We start from the raw sequence: 15,000 nt of genomic DNA on the forward strand, positions 1-15,000 counted from the left end.
GAGCGAGGGTATTCCGCTCAGCCTCAGCAACAGCATACGCGCTGGCCGGCCGAGGGCCCTACCGCATCGGACACCTAGCACCGCATCTTTCCTCTGAGGAGCGAGACACACGCACACCGCTTCCCCGCCACCGAGCACACGTCTGCTTTCGGAGCCAGCGTGGCCTCGCTCGGGTACTGGTTCAACCGCGGGTGGAGGGGTGGTCCGCAGCGGTGCAATTTTCTTACTTTTGCAACAACCGAAGCAACCTGTTGGCGCTCGCACGGCTAGGAAATGCCGACTGGCGTGCGTCGCCTGCGTTCAAAACGGTTCTGGGCACGCACACGGTGTTGACTCTGCCCATGTCAAACACTGCAGTGTGCAACCCAAGGGGACTCAGGCACCCCGCCCGCCCCCTAGGTGCCTGTGAACAGGCTTTGTATTTTTATTTTTCATCATCAAGTACACCGCCAGGTGACACTTTGTGATTTTTATTGCTCATAAATACAGTTCTCTTATTTGTAAATCAACGGAAGCAACATGTTGGCGCTCGCACGACTAGGAAATGCCGACTGGCGTGCGTCGCCTGCGTTCAAAACGGTTCTGGGCACGCACACAGTGCTGACTCTGCCCATGTCAAACACTACAGTGTGCAACCCAAGGGGACTCAGGCACCCCGCCCGCCCCCTAGGTGCCTGTGAACAGGCTTTGTATTTTTATTATTCATCATCAAGTACACCGCCAGGTGACACTTTGTGATTTTTTTTGCTCATAAATACAGTTTTCTTATTTGTAAAACATCGGAAGCAACATGTTGGCGCTCGCACGGCTAGGAAATGCCGACTGGCGTGCGTCGCCTGCTTTCACATCGGTTCTGGGCACGCACACAGTGCTGACTCTGCCCATGTCAAACACTACAGTGTGCAACCCAAGGGGACTCAGGCACCCCGCCCGCCCCCTAGGTGCCTGCGAACAGGCTTTGTATTTTTATTTCTCATCATCAAGTACACCGCCAGGTGAAACTTTGTGATTTTTTTTTTTGCTGCTCATAAATACAATTTTCTTATTTGTAAAACAACGGAAGCAACCTGTTGGCGCTCGCACGGAGAGGAAATGCCGACCGGCGTGCGTCGCCTGCGTTCAAAAGGGTTCTGGGCACGCACACAGTGTTGACTCTGTCCATGTCAAACACTCTATAGTGTGCAACCCAAGGGGACTCAGGCACCCCCGCCCCAAAGGTGCCTGTGAACAGACTTTGTATTTTTATTTTTCATCATCAAGTACACCGCCAGGTGACACTTTGTGATTTTTTTTGTTCATAAATACACATGTATATATATATTTGACACTTTGTCATTTTGTCTGTTCTTTTCGCCACACGCCATGTTTATTAAACCAGGGTTACCACCGGTCTGGACCCTGGCCGATATTTCAGACCGACAACGGAGTTCGGAAAGCCCGCACAAATTCATCTTAAATCCTCATATAGGACTTCCGAGAGCTCTTTGAAAGGTATTCTATTTGAAAACGCTTACCACCCTCAAAGTCGCACTTTTCTGGGCATTTTTAAAGTGTGACCGTTGTCTGAAAATGTTCTGAAAATCGTGTCCCCGAAAATCTCCGGGTACCCCGCCAACCTCCCCTGCCAACAATTGCAACCGTAAGGTCGGGCGGTAGTCCTACCGTCCAGGAGGCCCCAAAGCCCGCAAAACGCCATTTTGCCATTTTCTCATCGGGACTTCCGAGGGGAACTCATTAACGAGCTCCAGGAGTGGTATGCCAGAAATTGCAACTTGACCCGTCGCCGGGCACACCCGCTACTCTCTGCGGGAATACCCCCACCGGGTGCCGGGTAAAGGCCTCGGATCTGACCTCATGGACTTCCGTCTGCGCACGGATTTTGCTCTCGCGGGCCCAAGAGCCACTTTCCACGGCCTACCAACGCAATCCGAAGTGCATTGGCCAACCATTACAACGGGAAACACTTTGCCTCTCCGCCAGAGACTAAGTCCAATTGGTTAACCATTTCTCAGGAAAACACTTTGACTCTCTGCCAGAGACTAAGTCCAATTGGTTAACCATTTCTCATGGCCGCAATTTGCCTGCCGTTCACAGACTAAGTCCAATTGGTTAACCATTTCTCAGGAAAACGCTTTGCCTCTCTGCCAGAGACTAAGTCCAATTGGTTAACCATTTCTCTTGAAAACGCTTTGCCTCTCTGCCAGAGACTAAGTCCAATTGGTTATCCATTTCTCGTGAAAACACTTTGCCTCTCTGCCAGAGACTAAGTCCAATTGGTTAACCATTTCTCGTGAATACACTTTGTCTCTCTGCCAGAGACTAAGTCCAATTGGTTAACCATTTCTCGTGAAAACACTTTGTCTCTCCGCCAGAGACTAAGTCCAATTGGTTAATCATTTCTCAAGGCCACAATTTGCCTGCCGTTCAGAGACCAAGTCCAATTGGTTAACCATTTCTCTTGAAAACACTTTGCCTCTCTGCCAGAGACTAAGTCCAATTGGTTAACCATTTCTCGTGAAAACACTTTGTCTCTCCTCCAGAGACTAAGTCCAATTGGTTATTCATTTCTCAAGGCCACAATTTGCCTGCCGTTCAGAGACCAAGTCCAATTGGTTAACCATTTCTCTTGAAAACACTTTGCCTCTCTGCCAGAGACTAAGTCCAATTGGTTAACCATTTCTCTTGAAAACACTTTGTCTCTCCGCCAGAGACTAAGTCCAATTGGTTAACCATTTCTCGTGAAAACACTTTGCCTCTCTGCCAGAGACTAAGTCCAATTGGTTATCCATTTCTCTTGAAAACACTTTGTCTCTCCGCCAGAGACTAAGTCCAATTGGTTAACCATTTCTCGTGAAAACACTTTGCCTCTCTGCCAGAGACTAATTCCAATTGGTTAACCATTTCTCTTGAAAACACTTTGCCTCTCTGCCAGAGACTAAGTCCAATTGGTTAACCATTTCTCTTGAAAACACTTTGTCTCTCCGCCAGAGACTAAGTCCAATTGGTTAACCATTTCTCGTGAAAACACTTTGCCTCTCTGCCAGAGACTAAGTCCAATTGGTTATCCATTTCTCTTGAAAACACTTTGTCTCTCCGCCAGAGACTAAGTCCAATTGGTTAACCATTTCTCGTGAAAACACTTTGCCTCTCTGCCAGAGACTAATTCCAATTGGTTAACCATTTCTCGTGAAAACACTTTGCCTCTCTGCCAGAGACTAAGTCCAATTGGTTAACCATTTCTCGTGAAAATACTTGGTCTCTCCGCCAGAGACTAAGTCCAATTGGTTAATCATTTCTCAAGGCCACAATTTGCCTGCCGTTCAGAGAAAAAGTCCAATTGGTTAACCATTTCTCTTGAAAACACTTTGCCTCTCTGCCAGAGACTAAGTCCAATTGGTTAACCATTTCTCTTGAAAACACTTTGTCTCTCCGCCAGAGACTAAGTCCAATTGGTTAACCATTTCTCTTGAAAACACTTTGCCTCTCCGCCAGAGACTAAGTCCAATTGGTTAATCATTTCTCAAGGCCACAATTTGCCTGCCGTTCAGAGACTAAGTCCAATTGGTTAACCATTTCTCTTGAAAACACTTTGCCTCTCTGCCAGAGACTAAGTCCAATTGGTTAACCATTTCTCTTGAAAACACTTTGCCTCTCTGCCAGAGACTAAGTCCAATTGGTTAACCATTTCTCGTGAAAACACTTTGCCTCTCTGCCCAGAGACTAAGTCCAATTGGTTATCCATTTCTCTGGAAAACACTTTGTCTCTCCGCCAGAGACTAAGTCCAATTGTTTAACCATTTCTCGTGAAAACACTTTGCCTCTCCGCCAGAGACTAAGTCCAATTGGTTAATCATTTCTCAAGGCCACAATTTGCCTGCCGTTCAGAGACCAAGTCCAATTGGTTAACCATTTCTCGTGAAAACACTTTGCCTCTCTGCCAGAGACTAATTCCAATTGGTTAACCATTTCTCTTGAAAACACTTTGCCTCTCTGCCAGAGACTAAGTCCAATTGGTTAACCATTTCTCTTGAAAACACTTTGTCTCTCCGCCAGAGACTAAGTCCAATTGGTTAACCATTTCTCGTGAAAACACTTTGCCTCTCTGCCAGAGACTAAGTCCAATTGGTTATCCATTTCTCTTGAAAACACTTTGTCTCTCCGCCAGAGACTAAGTCCAATTGGTTAACCATTTCTCGTGAAAACACTTTGCCTCTCTGCCAGAGACTAATTCCAATTGGTTAACCATTTCTCGTGAAAACACTTTGCCTCTCTGCCAGAGACTAAGTCCAATTGGTTAACCATTTCTCGTGAAAATACTTGGTCTCTCCGCCAGAGACTAAGTCCAATTGGTTAATCATTTCTCAAGGCCACAATTTGCCTGCCGTTCAGAGAAAAAGTCCAATTGGTTAACCATTTCTCTTGAAAACACTTTGCCTCTCTGCCAGAGACTAAGTCCAATTGGTTAACCATTTCTCTTGAAAACACTTTGTCTCTCCGCCAGAGACTAAGTCCAATTGGTTAACCATTTCTCTTGAAAACACTTTGCCTCTCTGCCAGAGACTAAGTCCAATTGGTTAACCATTTCTCAGGGGCTCACCGAGGGCAATCTGTAACGTCTCGCGGGCCCGGGGGCCCCTTTGCACGGCCTGCCAATGCAATCCGAGCCGCACTGTCCTTCGTTTGGTTAACCATTTCTCAGGGGCACACCGAGGGCACCCTGCATTGTCTCGCGGGCCCGGAGGCCACTTTGCACGGCCTGCCAACGCAATGCGAGGTGCTTCGCCCTTGGCCGCCTTCCCGGCCGGCTTCGGGACGTTTCGGGGGCTCTCACCGGGGCAAATCCGGTCCCCCGGGCGATTAGGAGGCCTCCCCGGGCAGGCCCGGGCTTCAGGCCGCCGCTTTTCCATCCCGGCCGAAAGAGGCGAAAAATGCCGAAAATGGCCAAAAATGGCCGCCGGCAGGGCCTGTCGGTCGGTTTGGCGGCAGCCTGGGTCGGTCCCTGCAGACCTGGAGGCTCGAGAAGGTTTTTGGCGATGTCGACCGATTCTCGATTTGCCACCTCCTACTATTCTGCAGGTACCCCGCCAACCTCCCCTGCCGACAATTCCAACCGTAAGGTCGGGCGGTAGTCCTACCGACGAAGAGGCCCCAAAGCCCGCAAAACGCCATTTTGCCCTTTCCTCATCGGGACTTCCGCGGGGAACTCATTAACCAGCTCCATGAGTGGCATGCCAGAAATTGCAACTTGACCCGTCGCCGGGCAGATTCGCTACTCTCTGCGGGAATACCCCCACCGGGTGCCGGGTAAAGGCCTCGGATCTGACCTCATGGACTTCCGTCTGTGCACGGATTTTGCTCTCGCGGGCCCAAGAGCCTCATTGCCCGGCCTGCCAATGCAACCCGAGGTCCATTGGCCTCATTGGTTAATTATTTCTCGAGAAAACACTTTGCCTCTCCGCCAGAGACTAAGTCCAATTGGTTAATCATTTCTCAAGGCCACAATTTGCCTGCCGTTCAGAGACTAAGTCCAATTGGTTAACCATTTCTCTTGAAAACACTTTGCCTCTCCGCCAGAGACTAAGTCCAATTGGTTAACCATTTCTCTTGAAAACACTTTGCCTCTCTGCCAGAGACTAAGTCCAATTGGTTAACCATTTCTCGTGAAAACACTTTGCCTCTCTGCCAGAGACTAAGTCCAATTGGTTATCCATTTCTCTGGAAAACACTTTGCCTCTCTGCCAGAGACTAAGTCCAATTGGTTAACCATTTCTCGTGAAAACACTTTGCCTCTCTGCCAGAGACTAAGTCCAATTGGTTAACCATTTCTCAGGGGCTCACCGAGGGCAATCTGTAACGTCTCGCGGGCCCGGGGGCCCCTTTGCACGGCCTGCCAATGCAATCCGAGCCGCACTGTCCTTCGTTTGGTTAACCATTTCTCAGGGGCACACCGAGGGCACCCTGCATTGTCTCGCGGGCCCGGAGGCCACTTTGCACGTCCTGCCAACGCAATGCGAGGTGCTTCGCCCTTGGCCGCCTTCCCGGCCGGCTTCGGGACGTTTCGGGGGCTCTCACCGGGGCAAATCCGGTCCCCCGGGCGATTAGGAGGCCTCCCCGGGCAGGCCCGGGCTTCAGGCCGCCGCTTTTCCATCCCGGCCGAAAGAGGCGAAAAATGCCGAAAATGGCCAAAAATGGCCGCCGGCAGGGCCTGTCGGTCGGTTTGGCGGCAGCCTGGGTCGGTCCCTGCAGACCTGGAGGCTCGAGAAGGTTTTTGGCGATGTCGACCGATTCTCGATTTGCCACCTCCTACTATTCTGCAGGTACCCCGCCAACCTCCCCTGCCGACAATTCCAACCGTAAGGTCGGGCGGTAGTCCTACCGACGAAGAGGCCCCAAAGCCCGCAAAACGCCATTTTGCCCTTTCCTCATCGGGACTTCCGCGGGGAACTCATTAACCAGCTCCATGAGTGGCATGCCAGAAATTGCAACTTGACCCGTCGCCGGGCAGATTCGCTACTCTCTGCGGGAATACCCCCACCGGGTGCCGGGTAAAGGCCTCGGATCTGACCTCATGGACTTCCGTCTGTGCACGGATTTTGCTCTCGCGGGCCCAAGAGCCTCATTGCCCGGCCTGCCAATGCAACCCGAGGTCCATTGGCCTCATTGGTTAATTATTTCTCGAGAAAACACTTTGCCTCTCCGCCAGAGACTAAGTCCAATTGGTTAATCATTTCTCAAGGCCACAATTTGCCTGCCGTTCAGAGACTAAGTCCAATTGGTTAACCATTTCTCTTGAAAACACTTTGCCTCTCTGCCAGAGACTAAGTCCAATTGGTTAACCATTTCTCTTGAAAACACTTTGCCTCTCTGCCAGAGACTAAGTCCAATTGGTTAACCATTTCTCGTGAAAACACTTTGCCTCTCTGCCCAGAGACTAAGTCCAATTGGTTATCCATTTCTCTGGAAAACACTTTGTCTCTCCGCCAGAGACTAAGTCCAATTGTTTAACCATTTCTCGTGAAAACACTTTGCCTCTCCGCCAGAGACTAAGTCCAATTGGTTAATCATTTCTCAAGGCCACAATTTGCCTGCCGTTCAGAGACCAAGTCCAATTGGTTAACCATTTCTCTTGAAAACACTTTGCCTCTCTGCCAGAGACGAAGTCCAATTGGTTAACCATTTCTCTTGAAAACACTTTGTCTCTCCGCCAGAGACTAAGTCCAATTGGTTATCCATTTCTCTTGAAAACACTTTGCCTCTCTGCCAGAGACTAAGTCCAATTGGTTAACCATTTCTCGTGAAAACACTTTGCCTCTCTGCCAGAGACTAAGTCCAATTGGTTATCCATTTCTCTTGAAAACACTTTGTCTCTCCGCCAGAGACTAAGTCCAATTGGTTAACCATTTCTCTGGAAAACACTTTGCCTCTCTGCCAGAGACTAAGTCCAATTGGTTAACCATTTCTCTTGAAAACACTTTGCCTCTCTGCCAGAGACTAAGTCCAATTGGTTAACCATTTCTCTTGAAAACACTTTGTCTCTCCGCCAGAGACTAAGTCCAATTGGTTAATCATTTCTCTTGAAAACACTTTGCCTCTCCGCCAGAGACTAAGTCCAATTGGTTAACCATTTCTCGTGAAAACACTTTGCCTCTCTGCCAGAGACTAAGTCCAATTGGTTAACCATTTCTCTTGAAAACACTTTGCCTCTCTGCCAGAGACTAAGTCCAATTGGTTAACCATTTCTCGTGAAAACACTTTGTCTCTCTGCCAGAGACTAAGTCCAATTGGTTAACCATTTCTCAGGGGCACACCGAGGGCAACCTGTAACGTCTCGCGGGCCCGGGGGCCCCTTTGCACGGCCTGCCAATGCAATCCGAGGCGCACTGTCCTTCGTTTGGTTAACCATTTCTCAGGGGCACACCGAGGGCACCCTGCATTGTCTCGCGGGCCCGGAGGCCACTTTGCACGGCCTGCCAATGCAATCCGAGGTCCTTCGCCCTTGGCCGCCTTCCCGGCCGGCTTCGGGACGTTTCGGGGGCTCTCACCGGGGCAAATCCGGTCCCCCGGGCGATTATGAGGCCTCCCCGGGCAGGCCCGGGCTTCAGGCCGCCGCTTTTCCATCCCGGCCGAAAGAGGCGAAAAATGCCGAAAATGGCCAAAAATGGCCGCCGGCAGGGCCTGTCGGTCGGTTTGGCGGCAGCCTGGGTCGGTCCCTGCAGACCTGGAGGCTCGAGAAGGTTTTTGGCGATGTCGACCGATTCTCGATTTGCCACCTCCTACTATTCTGCAGGTACCCCGCCAACCTCCCCTGCCAACAATTCCAACCGTAAGGTCGGGCGGTAGTCCTACCGTCCAGGAGGCCCTAAAAGCCCGCAAAACGCCATTTTGCCCTTTCCTCATCGGGACTTCCGAGGGGAACTCATGAACCAGCTCCAGGAGTGGCATGCCAGAAATTGCAACTTGACCCGTCGCCGGGCAGATTCGCTACTCTCTGCGGGAATACCCCCACCGGGTGCCGGGTAAAGGCCTCGGATCTGACCTCATGGACTTCCGTCTGTGCACGGATTTTGCTCTCGCGGGCCCAAGAGCCACATTGCCCGGCCTGCCAATGCAACCCGAGGTCCATTGGCCTCATTGGTTAATTATTTCTCGAGAAAACACTTTGCCTCTCTGCCAGAGACTAAGTCCAATTGGTTAACCATTTCTCAGGGGCACAGTTTGCCTGCCGTTCAGAGACTAAGTCCAATTGGTTAACCATTTCTCAGGAAAACACTTTGCCTCTCTGCCAGAGACTAAGTCCAATTGGTTAACCATTTCTCGTGAAAACACTTTGCCTCTCCGCCAGAGACTAAGTCCAATTGGTTAACCATTTCTCAGGGGCACACCGAGGGCAATCTGTAACGTCTCGCGGGCCCGGGGGCCCCTTTGCAGGGCCAGCCAATGCAATCCGAGGCGCACTGTCCTTTGTTTGGTTAACCATTTCTCAGGGGCACACCGAGGGCACCCTGCATTGTCTCGCGGGCCCGGAGGCCACTTTGCACGGCCTGCCAACGCAATGCGAGGTGCTTCGCCCTTGGCCGCCTTCCCGGCCGGCTTCGGGACGTTTCGGGGGCTCTCACCGGGGCAAATCCGGTCCCCCGGGCGATTAGGAGGCTTCCCCGGGCAGGCCCGGGCTTCAGTCCGCCGCTTTTCCATCCCGGCCGAAAGAGGCGAAAAATGCCGAAAATGGCCAAAAATGGCCGCCGGCAGGGCCTGTCGGTCGGTTTGGCGGCAGCCTGGGTCGGTCCCTGCAGACCTGGAGGCTCGAGAAGGCGTTTGGCGAGGTCGACCGATTCTCGATTTGCCACCTCCTACTATTCTGCAGGTACCCCGCCAACCTCCCCTGCCGACAATTCCAACCGTAAGGTCGGGCGGTAGTCCTACCGACGAAGAGGCCCCAAAGCCCGCAAAACGCCATTTTGCCCTTTCCTCATCGGGACTTCCGAGGGGAACTCATGAACCAGCTCCAGGAGTGGCATGCCAGAAATTGCAACTTGACCCGTCGCCGGGCGCACTCGCTGCTCTTTGCGGGAATACCCCCACCGGGCGCCGGGTAAGAGCCTCGGATCTGACCTCATGGGCTTCCGTCCTCGCACGGATTTTGCTCTCCCGGGCCCAGGGGCCACTTTCCCCGGCCTTGCGAAGGCAATCGGAGGTGCTTCGCCCTCGAAACCGCCTTCCCGGCCGGCTTCGGGACGTTTCCGGGGCAAATCCGGTCCCGCGGGCGAAGGGGAGCCTTCCCCGGGCACGCCCGGGCTTCAGGCCGCCGCTTTCCGTGACCTACCGAAAGACGCGAAAAATGCCGAAAATGGCCAAAAATGGCCGCCCGGCACGGCCTCGCGGTCGGTTTGGGGGCAGCCTGGGTCGGTCCCTGCAGACCTGGAGGCTCGAGAAGGCACTTGGCGATGTCGACCGATTCTCGATTTGCCACCTCCTACTATTCTGCAGGTACCCCGCCAACCTCCCCAGCCAACAAATCGCAAATGCCGATCGGCGGGTGACCGTCCGGTAGTCATGCCGACGAAGAGGCACCTAGGCCCCGCAAACGCTTCCAAATCCGACCCCATCCCGGACCGGTTCTTTTTTAAAAAAGGCTCCCAGGACTCCGGATTTTTTCCTGCCGCACTCGGGACCACCCGACGGACACGAAACCGGGAACCTTTCCCCGGTCCGACCCTCCTCGGCCCGGCCAGCCGACGTCGAAGCGGCCGACTGGTTAATGATTTCACCCTGCTCCGACGTGACGCGTTTTCCAACCGCGCATGCGCGGCTCTGCCTCCCGAACCGCCCCCTCACGTGAGGGCTCTGGGTCCGCCCCCCGGCAGCCATTTCCTCCTGCCGGTCCGTTATTTTACGCCGTTTTTCGCCCTCCAGCCCTGCCGGAATGCTGCCTGCTCGCTGGTTAACCATTTCGCTCCCTGCACTTCGGCTTCTGCCCTGCTGGGGAAGCCCGCTGCTGCCTCTAACCGTACTCACGGGCGGGCGGCTCTGCTGCGCGGCCTCCGGCCACGCCCCCTCACCTGGTTTGCTGGGAACCCGCCCCCGGCAGCCTGTTAGTCGTGCCGGTTCGGTCTTATCGGCCCTTTTTGCACCTTCCCTGCCTGCTGGCATGCTTCGGCTCACCGGTCAACCGGTTCCCCGTTCTCCACTTAGACTTTTGAGCTGCGGGGCTGGTCTGCCGCGAACTGCACCCGTATTACGGGGCGGGCGGCTCTACTGCCCGTACGGCTGCCCTGCCTGTTAACTGGTTAACCGTTTGCCCGTCCACTACTTCGTCCCTGGACCTGCCGGTGTGTTCTGCAGCTAACTGCACCCGTATTACGGGGCGGGACGCTCCGCTTACCGGCCGGCTGCCATGCCTGCTTAACTGGTCAACCATTTACTCACATATACTTAGCCCCATGGAGCTGCTGGGCTGGTCGGCGACCTAACTGCACCCTTGTTGCCGGGAGGTCGGCACTAATTGCCGGCCGGCCGGCTGCCCTGCCTGCTAACTGGTAAACCCTTTACCCACATGTACTTAGCCCCTGGATACTGATGGGCTGTTCTGCACCTAACTGCACCCTGATTAGCGGGCGGGCGGCTGTAATTGCCGGCCGGCTGCTCTGCCTGCTAACTGGTTAACCATTGACCCACATGTACTTAGCCCCTGGAAACTGAGGGGCTGTTCTGCACCTAACTGCACCCTTATTAGCGGGCGGACAGGCGGCCGGCTCTAATTACCGGCCGGCCGGCTGCCCTGCCTGCTAACTGGTTCACCATTTACCCACATGTACTTAGCCCCTGGAAGCTGATGGGCTGTTCTGCACCTAACTGCACCCTTATTAGCGGGCGGGCGGCTGTAATTACCGGCCGGCTGCCCTGCCTGCTAACTGGTTCACCATTTACCCACATGTACTTAGCCCCTGGAAAATGATGGGCTGTTCTGCACCTAACAGCACCCTTAGTAGCGGGCGGACAGGCGGCCGGCTCTATTTCCCGGCCGGCTGCCCTGCCTGCTAACTGGTTAACCATTTACCCACATGTACTTAGCCCCTGGAGCTGATGGGCTGTTCTGCACCTAACTGCACACTGATTAGTGGGCGGGCGGCTCTAATTGCCGGCCGGCTGCTCTGCCTGCTAACTGGTTAACCATTGACCCACATGTACTTAGGCCCAGGAAACTGAGGGGCTGTTCTGCACCTAACTGCACCCTTATTAGCGGGCGGACAGGCGGCCGGCTCTAATTACCGGCCGGCCGGCTGCCCTGCCTTGCTAGCTGGTTAACCATTTACCCACATGTACTTAGACCCTGGAGCTGATGGGCTGTTCTGCACCTAACTGCACCCTGATTAGCGGGCGGGCGGCTCTAATTGCCGGCCGGCTGCTCTGCCTGCGAACTGGTTAACCATTTACCCACATGTACTTAGCCCCTGGAAACTGATGGGCTGTTCTGCACCTAACTGCACCCTTATTAGTGGGCGGACAGGCGGCCGGCTCTAATTACCGGCCGGCCGGCTGCCCTGCCTGCTAACTGGTTAACCATTTACCCACATGTACTTAGCCCCTGGAAACTGATGGGCTGTCCTGCACCTAACTGCACCCTGATTAGCGGGCGGGCGGCTGTAATTGCCGGCCGGCTGCTCTGCCTGCTAACTGGTTAACCATTGACCCACATGTACTTAGCCCCTGGAAACTGAGGGGCTGTTCTGCACCTAACTGCACCCTTATTAGCGGGCGGACAGGCGGCCGGCTCTAATTACCGGCCGGCCGGCTGCCCTGCCTGCTAACTGGTTCACCATTTACCCACATGTACTTAGCCCCTGGAAGCTGATGGGCTGTTCTGCACCTAACTGCACCCTTATTAGCGGGCGGGCGGCTGTAATTACCGGCCGGCTGCCCTGCCTGCTAACTGGTTCACCATTTACCCACATGTACTTAGCCCCTGGAAAATGATGGGCTGTTCTGCACCTAACAGCACCCTTAGTAGCGGGCGGACAGGCGGCCGGCTCTATTTCCCGGCCGGCTGCCCTGCCTGCTAACTGGTTAACCATTTACCCACATGTACTTAGCCCCTGGAGCTGATGGGCTGTTCTGCACCTAACTGCACACTGATTAGTGGGCGGGCGGCTCTAATTGCCGGCCGGCTGCTCTGCCTGCTAACTGGTTAACCATTGACCCACATGTACTTAGGCCCAGGAAACTGAGGGGCTGTTCTGCACCTAACTGCACCCTTATTAGCGGGCGGACAGGCGGCCGGCTCTAATTACCGGCCGGCCGGCTGCCCTGCCTTGCTAGCTGGTTAACCATTTACCCACATGTACTTAGACCCTGGAGCTGATGGGCTGTTCTGCACCTAACTGCACCCTGATTAGCGGGCGGGCGGCTCTAATTGCCGGCCGGCTGCTCTGCCTGCGAACTGGTTAACCATTTACCCACATGTACTTAGCCCCTGGAAACTGATGGGCTGTTCTGCACCTAACTGCACCCTTATTAGTGGGCGGACAGGCGGCCGGCTCTAATTACCGGCCGGCCGGCTGCCCTGCCTGCTAACTGGTTAACCATTTACCCACATGTACTTAGCCCCTGGAAACTGATGGGCTGTCCTGCACCTAACTGCACCCTGATTAGCGGGCGGGCGGCTCTAATTGCCGGCCGGCTGCTCTGCCTGCTAACTGGTTCACCATTGACCCACATGTACTTAGCCCCTGGAAACTGATGGGCTGTCCTGCACCTAACTGCACCCTTATTAGCGGGCGGACAGGCGGCCGGCTGTAATTCCCGGCCGGCTGCGCTGCCTGCTAACTGGTTAACCATTTACCCACATGTACTTAGCCCCTGGAAACTGATGGGCTGTTCTGCAACTCACTGCACCCTTACTGGCGGGCGGACAGGCGGCCGGCTCTAATTACCGGCCGGCCGGCTGCCCTGCCTTGCTAACTGGTTAACCATTTACCCACATGTACTTAGCCCCTGGAAACTGATGGGCTGTTCTGCACCTAACTGCACCCTTATTAGCGGGCGGGCGGCTGTAATTACCGGCCGGCTGCCCTGCCTGCTAACTGGTTAACCATTTACCCACATGTACTTAGCCCCTGGAAACTGATGGGCTGTTCTGCACCTAACTGCACCCTTACTAGCGGGCGGACAGGCGGCCGGCTCTAATTACCGGCCGGCCGGCTGCCCTGCCTTGCTAACTGGTTAACCATTTACCCACATGTACTTAGCCCCTGGAAACTGATGGGCTGTCCTGCACCTAACTGCACCCTTACTAGCGGGCGGGCGGCTGTAATTAGCGGCCGGCTGCCCTGCCTGCTAACTGGTTCATCATTTACCCACATGTACTTAGCCCCTGGAGCTGCTGGGCTGGTCGGCACCTAACTGCAGCCCTGTGGCCGGGAGGTCGGCTCTAATTACCGGCCGGCTGCCCTGCCTGCTAACTGGTTAATCATTTACCCACATGTACTTAGCCCCTGGAGCTGCTGGGCTGGTCGGCACCTAACTGCACCCGTAATGGCCGGGAGGTCGGCTCTAATTACCGGCCGGCTGCCCTGCCTGCTAACTGGTTAACCATTTACCCACATGTACTTAGCCCCTGGAGCTGATGGGCTGTTCTGCACCGAACTGCACCCTGATTAGCGGGCGGGCGGCTCTAATTGCCGGCCGGCTGCCCTGCCTGCTAACTGGTTAACCATTTACCCGCATGTACTTAGCCCCTGGAGCTGCTGGGCTGGCCGGCACCTAACTGCACCCTTATCACCGGGCGGGCGGCTCTAATTACCGGCCGGCCGGCTGCCCTGCCTGCTAACTGGTTCACCATTTACCCACATGTACTTAGCCCCTGGAGCTGCTGGGCTGGCCGGGACCTAACTGCACCCTTATCACCGGGCGGGCGGCTCTAATTACCGGCCGGCCGGCTGCCCTGCCTGCTAACTGGTTAACAATTTACCCACATGTACTTAGCCCCTGGAAAATGATGGGCTGTTCTGCACCTAACTGCACCTTGATTAGCGGGCGGGCGGCTCTAATTGCCGGCCGGCTGCTCTGCCTGCTAACTGGTTAACCATTTACCCACATGTACTTAGCCCCTGGAAAATGATGGGCTGTTCTGCACCTATCTGCACCCTGATTAGCGGGCGGGCGGCTCTAATTGCCGGCCGGCTGCTCTGCCTGCTGACTGGTTAACCATTTACCCACATGTACTTAGCCCCTGGAGCTGCTGGGCCTGTCGGCACCTAACTGCACCCTTATCACCGGGCGGGTGGCTCTATTTACCGGCCGGCTGCCCTGCCTGCTAACTGGTTAACCATTTACCCACATGTACTTAGCCCCTGGAGCTGATGGGCTGGTCGGCACCTAACTGCAGCCCTATGGCCGGGCGGGCGGCCTCAATTACCGGCCGGCTGCCCTGCCTGCTAACTGGTTAACCATTTACCCACACGTACTTAGCCCCTGGAGCTGCTGGGCTGGTCGCCACCTAACTGC

Source organism: Cetorhinus maximus, unplaced genomic scaffold, assembly GCF_964194155.1.
Source record: "Cetorhinus maximus unplaced genomic scaffold, sCetMax3.hap1.1 HAP1_SCAFFOLD_1983, whole genome shotgun sequence".
In the NCBI taxonomy this organism is placed as follows: Eukaryota; Metazoa; Chordata; class Chondrichthyes; order Lamniformes; family Cetorhinidae; genus Cetorhinus; species Cetorhinus maximus.